At 43.0% G+C, this 8219-nt stretch overlaps 1 protein-coding gene across 1 annotated transcript in view; it reads left to right on the top strand.

Moving 5' to 3' along the window:
- The window catches only part of mbd2 (methyl-CpG binding domain protein 2), a 95845-nt gene extending 88477 nt beyond the window's left edge, over positions 1 to 7368 (top strand). Inside the window, exons 7-8 of the transcript XR_015107910.1 lie at positions 1831 to 1888; positions 7016 to 7368. The gene's annotated coding sequence lies outside the window, so the exon portion shown is untranslated. The remainder of the gene's footprint in view (positions 1 to 1830; positions 1889 to 7015) is intronic.
- Positions 7369 to 8219: the final 851 nt, after the last annotated feature.

The following is an 8219-nucleotide window of genomic DNA, read 5'->3' as shown; positions in this document are numbered from 1 at the left end:
GCATGTTCATTTTTAAAATATCATTTTAAATTTGGAGATTATGGCCATCTTGTAAATAAAAAGAGGGCAGCACACAAAGGGAGGACAGTATTTTTTGGTTTGCTGCCCATTTTTGGTTTAAGTTGGCCTTTTTTTTTTTTCATAAATATAAAAATGTCAAATAGATATTGAGTATTTTGGTTCAAAGTAACCTTCAACTTTTTTTCCGGTCCTTTTTTTTTTTTTTTTTTGAGTTCCAAAGGAAATTCAATTTCATTTTCTCTGATAACATTGATGAAATAGAATAAAAATAAATAAATAAAAACGATGTAAAAAAAATATGAACAAAATATAATCTAAAATATATTAAAAAGCATTTAAAATTCAGCTTTTTAAAAAAAAAAAACAAAAAAAAAAACATTGAGTATTTCGCTTCAAAGTAACCTTCAACCCAGCATCATTTTTTTTGGAGTTTTCGACATAAAACATAAAAGAAATAAAATAAATAACGTATTGTGTCATGTTGATTTGTTTTCAATTTCAAAAGGTTGCCGACCTTTGACCTTAAGACAGGCGACCATTCATTCACACGTCTGCTGAAAAAGTGGTAAAGATAATGAATGCATGAGTGAATAAACGATCGATTGCGGAATATTTCCTTGGTTCGAATCCAACACACACACACACACACACACACACACCCACAAACACACACACACACACACACACACACACACACATGCTATATCTTCAGCCTTGGCTATTAGCTATTTAGCCGCCAAAAGGAAAAGCAAAACCAGAAAAGAAATGAACAAAACCCATTGATGAGACAATTTGTGCGCCTGCGGCCGGGAAATGTTTGAATATTCTTCTTTTTCTTGCTCTGGAGACAAAGTACGATAATCTGTCAGGTGAATAAAATGTCTCTCTGGGCGGCGGTTCGCTCGCCGGTGGAACTGTAACCTCACCAACTCGGACCCGCCTCCTTCACGGTCACGTCTGCGCCGCTCTTGTGCTAGGATGGTGGCGGCGGCGGCGGCGGCGGCGGTGGCGGCGGCGGCGGGGTTGTCGATGTTTACGACCGGAGCCGGAACGGCGTGTTTTTCCAGCGCGGGGTGAGATTAGCCTTGGCGAGGTCGGTGCCTGCCTCGCTAATTAAAGGCTGCAGAAACGCCTGCTTTATTCCGCACCTTCTGAGAGTCGCAGCGCTCTTTGTGGAGCGATTTTCATTCTAAGAGTAATTACAGCAATACTCGCGCAACCTGAAAGGCGGTACTTTGTGTGAGAAAAAAAATGTCTCGTGCTCTTATTAATTAATGTATAATTTATTTCAACAATAGCGAGAGCCCTGCCTTGGGAGCGGTCGCTGTTGGGTTCAGAAATGCGCTGGAAAAGAGACGGGTGACCGGTTTTGCCGAGTGATTAATGGCTGAAAAATAAAAAATGTTTTGTGCACACAAACTGAGAATACGTTTTTATAAGGGTTTATTAAGTTGGGAAAAAAAAAAAACCAAACAAAAAAACAAACAATCCTGTATAAACACAACTCACACAGGGGCTGAAATGATAAATAGGTTATAGAGAATCTTCAGCTTCATTTTTTATTTTTATTTTGCCGGTAAGTCACGAGTACGTGGGATTTTTGACGTTCAAATCACAAACAAGTTCAATAACATTGGAGTTTTTGTGATTAAATACAGTAGAATCACTTCTGCAGACTCTCAGCGGTTCCCCTTGAAAGCAACCAATCCGAGTGGAGGGGCGGGGCTTAAACTTCACTCACGGGGGTGAAAACAACAACTCGCTTCCTCATTCACGTCGACTTCTGCTTACAGGGATGTCTGTTTTTAGGTGCGACTGGAGGAAGCTGGAAAGAACGGAGGAGATGCAAGAGGAGAACCTTCTGATGGTGAGGCTGCTATGCTAACCGCTAACGGATGGACGGATCGGTTCGCTCATTCGGATTTCGTGCAAAAAAAAAAAATCTAACAATACATGCTTTGCCTGGCGGGTTCCTCTCGCTCGGCCCGCTCGGCATCGATCCGGCCGCAAATCAAAAACCAGGTAATTAACCAAACACATCCACTGCTGGAAAAAAAAGGAAAAAAAATCAATAGCTGGAGAAAAGCAGCTGATGCACCATGCGGATGATAAACAGCCGTTCATCCGCCGATTTGTAGCCCCGCTTCTGTCGCGCGCCGGGGTTCCTGGTGTCAGGAAAACGACCCGCCAAAGGTCTCCGACTTGTAACTCAACCACAACGCTTGGACTTTATTTTTCATCCGTTCATTCCTTCAGTACCCCAATTTCAGATGATAAGCCAAGATTTTTTTCACTAAAACAACGTTTTTTTTTGGGGGGGGGCTGATGAGCTTTGCGCCGCTAAAACATTTAGCCTCGTCACATCGGAACGATGAAATGACCGGGAAATTCTGAGTCTGTTCAACTCCGACACCGAAGAAGACGACTTTGACGGTTTTAGCGCGCAAGAGGAAGCCCAAGATAGCGATGGGCTAGCCGGTGCGGCTTATATTGAGGTGCGCCCAATAGTCCGGAAATGACGGTATATGTGCCGTCTATCTTGCGCAAGGGGTCGCAGGAGTGCTACAACCTAGCGCAGCTCTCCGGACACACAGCGGAATGGAGAAAACCATCTATTAATCCATCCATTCATCAATCCCACGGTGAAATGAGTTTAACAAAAAGAATAATAACAATTGACCGCAAATCAGCAGCACCAATGCCTAATTGCTTTCCTGTACCCAAATGTACACAACGTGTGGCGCCTTGTTATCAGCAGTTAGCATTTTTAGTTAGTTATTAGCATTGACCCAGCATCCATCCCACACTGGGCAGCGGATGTGCGTGTTTTTTCTTTTTTCCACCAATAAAATAGCCAACGGCGTTGCACCAACGCCAAATTGCTTTCCCGTACCCAAATGTACACAACGTGTTGTTATTAGCGGTTAGCATTCCCTCCACGCAGCAGGAAAGTTCTCCATTCGGCGGCCGGCTGCAACCCCCCCCCCCCCCCACCTCGGTCACTGCTGTCAAATTGAAGCACCTATCATTATCTGGAACACAGCATCTGAGTTGCTGTCCCTCCGGTGAAAAGGAAACTTCAACGCTCGTTTTTTTGAAAAGCGGCGACAAAGGAGGAGGAGGCCGAAGCGCAACTCTTAGCGCTCGGCAGGGAACATCAATCAGGAAGTCAAAGTCAGCTTCGTTGTCAATTTCTCTGAGTGCACCGGACGTATAGAGCAATCACCTTCCCACAGAGATGTGACATTAACAAAATAACAAAAGTGCAAATTTTTCCTTTTTGTTGCACGGTTTAGAACGGCATGGCGGCGCGGCGGTTAGCGCCTTTTTCGACCTTTCCGTGTGGGAGTTTGCACGATATCCCGTGTTTGCGCGGCTTCTCCGGTTTTCTCTCCCAGCCCAAAAAACACAGAGCGGGTTAATTGGAAAAAAAAATGAAAATTGCATCGAAGGAATGAGGGAGTTTGCCTCTTGCGCGATGACAGCTGGGATAAGCTCCGGCATCCCTCGCCACCCTGAGTGCAGGATAAGTGGCAGATGATGGATGGATGGATGTGTACAGTTTACTGCAAAAGTGCAACTTTGTCACCTCAGGAACAGTTTGAATGAGATCCTTTTTGGCCAAAAAGTTGCCGAGGAGATTCACATTCATCCTCACCGTTTGTGAGCTGTACAGCCCCATGAGATCAGGGAAAAAAAAATGTTGACTGTAGCTTGTTATTGCTAATTGTATGACGGTAAACCCTTGTTCCACAAAGAACCCGTGATAGGCAAAATCCGTGAAGTAGAAACCTTTATTTTTTTTTACAATTATTATACAATTAAATACTCTATTATACATTGCTGCTTTTGTCCTTATGATTTTTCTTCCTTCTTTATGGAACGAACGGAAGATTCATTAATTCCGTAATGCCGACCTACAGCCGCATAGCTTTTACCTTCCCTTAGCATGTCCAGAAGTTTTAACTTTATCTGCGATAGATAGCATCTTCCGCTGCCTTTTGGGCCCTGCAAGGTGCTTTTGTCGCTCCAGAGCGTTTTGTCAACATTATGGGTTTTAGAGAAACTCGAAATCGTGAGAGAATTTGCACGTACGTCATGTAAATTCGGCAAGCTGTTTTACGTACGTGTTCGTATTAAACCGCAACGTTATTGATGCACAGGTAGAGAAGAAGCGGAGTGACTTTTTAGCCAATCAGAATGCAGAACACAATGCACGATGCAAATCCGTGAAGTAGCAAAACCGTGAAAAGTAAACCGCGTTATAGCGAGGGATCACTGTATTCGGGATCAGCGATGCCCCCTACCATGAGGCACCGTCACTGCGTGCCTCACTTAATGTCTCTTCGCAGTTGTTTTATGATTAAAAGAAACATGTTACAGTTGTTTTACGAAAAACATTACCCACATCAGCAAAATCATTGAAATCTAGTTCATGTATTAAAAGTGTTTTTTTAACAGTGATAGCAATACGGTGTCAGTGCGTAGCATGCTAGCAAAGTTAGCAGAATCATTGCGCAAATCCTTAGCGGGCTCAGCTAGTTGCTGTTTCACCGCACGTCTCTTCTTCATATTTGAACGATAAATGTGATTTGAATTTCTTTTTCAGCGATTTTGAAAAAAAAAAAAAAAACTAAAAATGGTGAAGTTAAGTGGAAAATAACTTACAGCTATTTAATTCAATTCTTTTATTTTACATTTTTTTCTTTCCATGATGACAGGTGAGGCCCGGGCCTCCCCTGCCTCTACCGACTGCACGTCACTGCTAACGGTATATGGCGCATTAGCAGAATGATGGTTTTCTCAATGCAAACTAGCATTTTTTTAAAAAGCGGCGATATTTCGATATATTACCCGAGTCCATCAGAGTCCGGACGTTTCACAACTACCGCTGCTTTTTCTGCAATTCCACAACCTCACAACCCTTCCCCATTCACTACCCAGGGCACACACACATCCTGCCTTTTTTTTTGTTATTTATTTTAATCTTTACTTTTTTTTTTTCACTATTTACATTGTTGCTTAGTTCTAGTTGTGTATTTTTCACCCTCACTGTTCTTTGATGTTGTTGTTGCCTTCTTACCTGCTGTCTATTTATTCTATATTTATTTTTATTTATTTTTTTGTCTTGCTCTCTCCTGTCTCCTGCCTTTCTATTTCTATTCATATTCATATTTATTTCCTTTTTTTTGACATTATAACTGTCGCGCTGCTGTGACAAAGGAATTTCCCCTTTGGGGATCAATAAAGTTTATCTTATCTTAATGGACCTTCTCGCTGTGGGACGGAAACACCGACCACTAGCGCCGCTGTTTGTGTATTGACGTGACTTTAAAAGGAAAAAAAAATGGCCGCCAACCCGCAGCCACGGGCGTAACCACGGCGCCTGAGATTTGGGATAAAAAATAAAAAAAATTAAAAATAAAAAAGAAAGAATTCTTATTTCGCCGCCGCCGCCGCTCCTCCCCTTCCCCCTCAGCGGGTCACATGGTGTTAATAACCTGTAAGGTAGTTATCTTCTCTCCATCATAATTGCCATTCTTGACAAATGTAGAAATGATTAAAAGTAGCTTAGCCGCTTCGCCAGCGCTCCCCGGGGAACGGGTGTGTGTGTGAGGGTGTGTGTTAATCCAGTAGAAGTTAGAAATATAATTAGGGGAAGCACGAGTGTGAAGTGCCGGCCGACGGAGGTGTGCTGCATGGAGAATTAAGGGGGAGGCAAAACACACACACACACACACACACACACACAGTAACACCCGTTCAGTTTGCACAAATATTCCATGTCTAAAACTGTGCTTCTTCACCGGAGACCCTGATTGGTCCAGATGTGCGAATGAAAAGTCGAATGCGTCCATTTTTTTATCTGATGAGTGGATGAGAGGGTGAATGGTTGCAGGTCTTCATTTTTTCTTGTGAATGAAAGGGTGAATTATCGTTTCTACGTGATGAGTGAATGAGTGAGCGAATGTTTGTCTTTATATGACCTGCGGATGAAAGGGTGAATGCTGTTTGTCTCTAAATGAGATGTGAATGAGCGAGTGAATGGTTTTCTTTAGATGATGTGGATGAGAGGGTGAATGCTCGTGCATGTCTACATACCCACAGGTGAGAGGGTGAATGGTCTTTATTTTTTTCTTGTGAATGAGAGGGTGAACACATGACGAGTGAATGATGTGATTGAGCGAACGTTTGTCTCTATGTGACGTGTGAATGAGCGAGTGAATGTTCATACGTGTCTGTATGCCTTGTGAATGAGAGGATGAATTTTTGTATGTCCTGACATGATGAGTGGATGAGCGAGTGAATGGTTGAATGTCTCCGTGTGACATGTGAATGAGCGAGTGAATGGTTGAATGTCTCCGTGTGACATGTGAATGAGCGAGTGAATGGTTGAATGTCTCTATTTGATGTGTGAATGAGCGAGTCAATGGTTGCATGTCCCGGTATGACGTGTGAATGAGTGCGTGAATGGTTGCATGTCCCGGTATGATGTGTGAATGAGCGAGTGAATGGTTGCAGGTCTCTAAATGACGTGTGAATGAGCGAGTGAATGGTTGTAGGTCTCTAAATGACATGTGAATGAGCGAGTGAATGGTTGAATGTCCCGGTATGACGTGTGAATGAGCAAGTGAATGGTTGCATGTCCCGGTATGACGTGTGAATGAGCGAGTGAATGGTTGCATGTCCCGGTATGACATGTGAATGAGCGAGTGAATGGTTTTAGGTCTATAAATGACGTGTGAATGAACGAGTGAATGTTTGTCTTCAGGAAAGATGTAGATGAGAGAGTGAATGCTCGTCCTCGTCGACATGCCAACGGTTGTATGAATATCATTTTTCTCGTGAACGACAGGGTGAACTGTTGTACGTCCTCACTTGACGAGTGACCGTTTGTGTATCTCTATAAGATGTGCAAATGAAGGAGCGAATGTTTGTCTTTATATGACCTGCGGATGAGAGGGTGAATGCTTGTCCGTCTTTTTCTCTGCAGCCTTGTTATCGACGTATGACCAGACCGGGGGTCGATCTCCGCCTGTCGTCCAATGACAGATGAGATAGACTCCGCCCCCGTGACCCCGACTGCAGGATAAGCGGAACAGATAATGAATGAATGAATATTTTAGCAGCAGGTTTTTATCAGGTTTTACCACTTTCTGGGTTCAGTGAAATTGAATTCCGCGCTCATTCTTTTCATGTCTATATTTGCGTCTCCTCTTGGAAGCGGAAAAAAAAGGGTAAGCCGAGAAGACGAGGACAATAGGAGGAGGTGAACAAGGTCCTCCGTCCTCCTTTTCTTTCTTTTTTCTGTCCTTTTTTTTCGTTTTAACAATAAATGCCGGTTTAAATCGTGGATACGTTCCCTCCTCCACGGGAACGCCTTGCAATCGTTCTGCAGGCTCCTTCAGAAAACACAGGAAAACACGATTTGACGCGCCGCCTTGTCGTCACCCCACCTCGTGCAAGGGTACCGGAAACCAGATTTTGCAGGTTGGAATAAATAAAGAAATATAATGAGAAAAATGGTGGGATGTTTTCAGCAGATACAATAGGGATGGAAATTTTTTTTTTTTTACCGCGCTTTGAACACCGAGTCTTAAACAACGATGCGGCTACTTTATGGGTTTTTTTTAAGCGCGAACTTAGCATCGTCGATTAACATTGGACAGATTAAACGAAATTCTGAGGCCGTTTAATTTCGACACGGAAGAAGACGACTTTAACGGTTTTAGCGGTTTTAGCGGTTTTAGCGGTTTTAGCGGTTTTAGCATGCAGGAGGACGATCAAGATAGCGATCAGCTGGAGAAGGACGAAGCGGGGAAAGGAAATGGATGGATGGATGGATGGACTTTCCTTGTCTTATTTATTATTAATCTTCTTCATCTGCAGTGTTATAGGCACTGTTTGGAAAAAAAAACAAACATTTCCAGCACGTATTTGTGCATGTTACCGATGTGTATTTAATTCAAAAAAATGTTTCAGTGTAAATATCTCATGTTACAACGTGGACACCTGTGGCTTATACACAAGTGCGGGCTATAAATGTACACATAGATTTATTTCGCTATTTTTAGCTGGTGCGCTTTCTATTCACGTACGCTCAATAATTCGGAGATCACCGTTCTCATTCCACTTCGAAATGTGCGCATAAATGTAACATGAACGACATGAGCTGAAGGGCCACTGAAGAGCGAGTC

Source organism: Fistularia commersonii, chromosome 23 (genome assembly GCF_037954325.1).
Source record: "Fistularia commersonii isolate RoL2024-O1a breed Wild chromosome 23, RoL_Fcom_v1.0, whole genome shotgun sequence".
In the NCBI taxonomy this organism is placed as follows: Eukaryota; Metazoa; Chordata; class Actinopteri; order Syngnathiformes; family Fistulariidae; genus Fistularia; species Fistularia commersonii.
The sequence above is the reverse complement of the archived record's forward strand: the minus strand, read 5'-3'. Positions and strand labels throughout refer to the sequence as shown.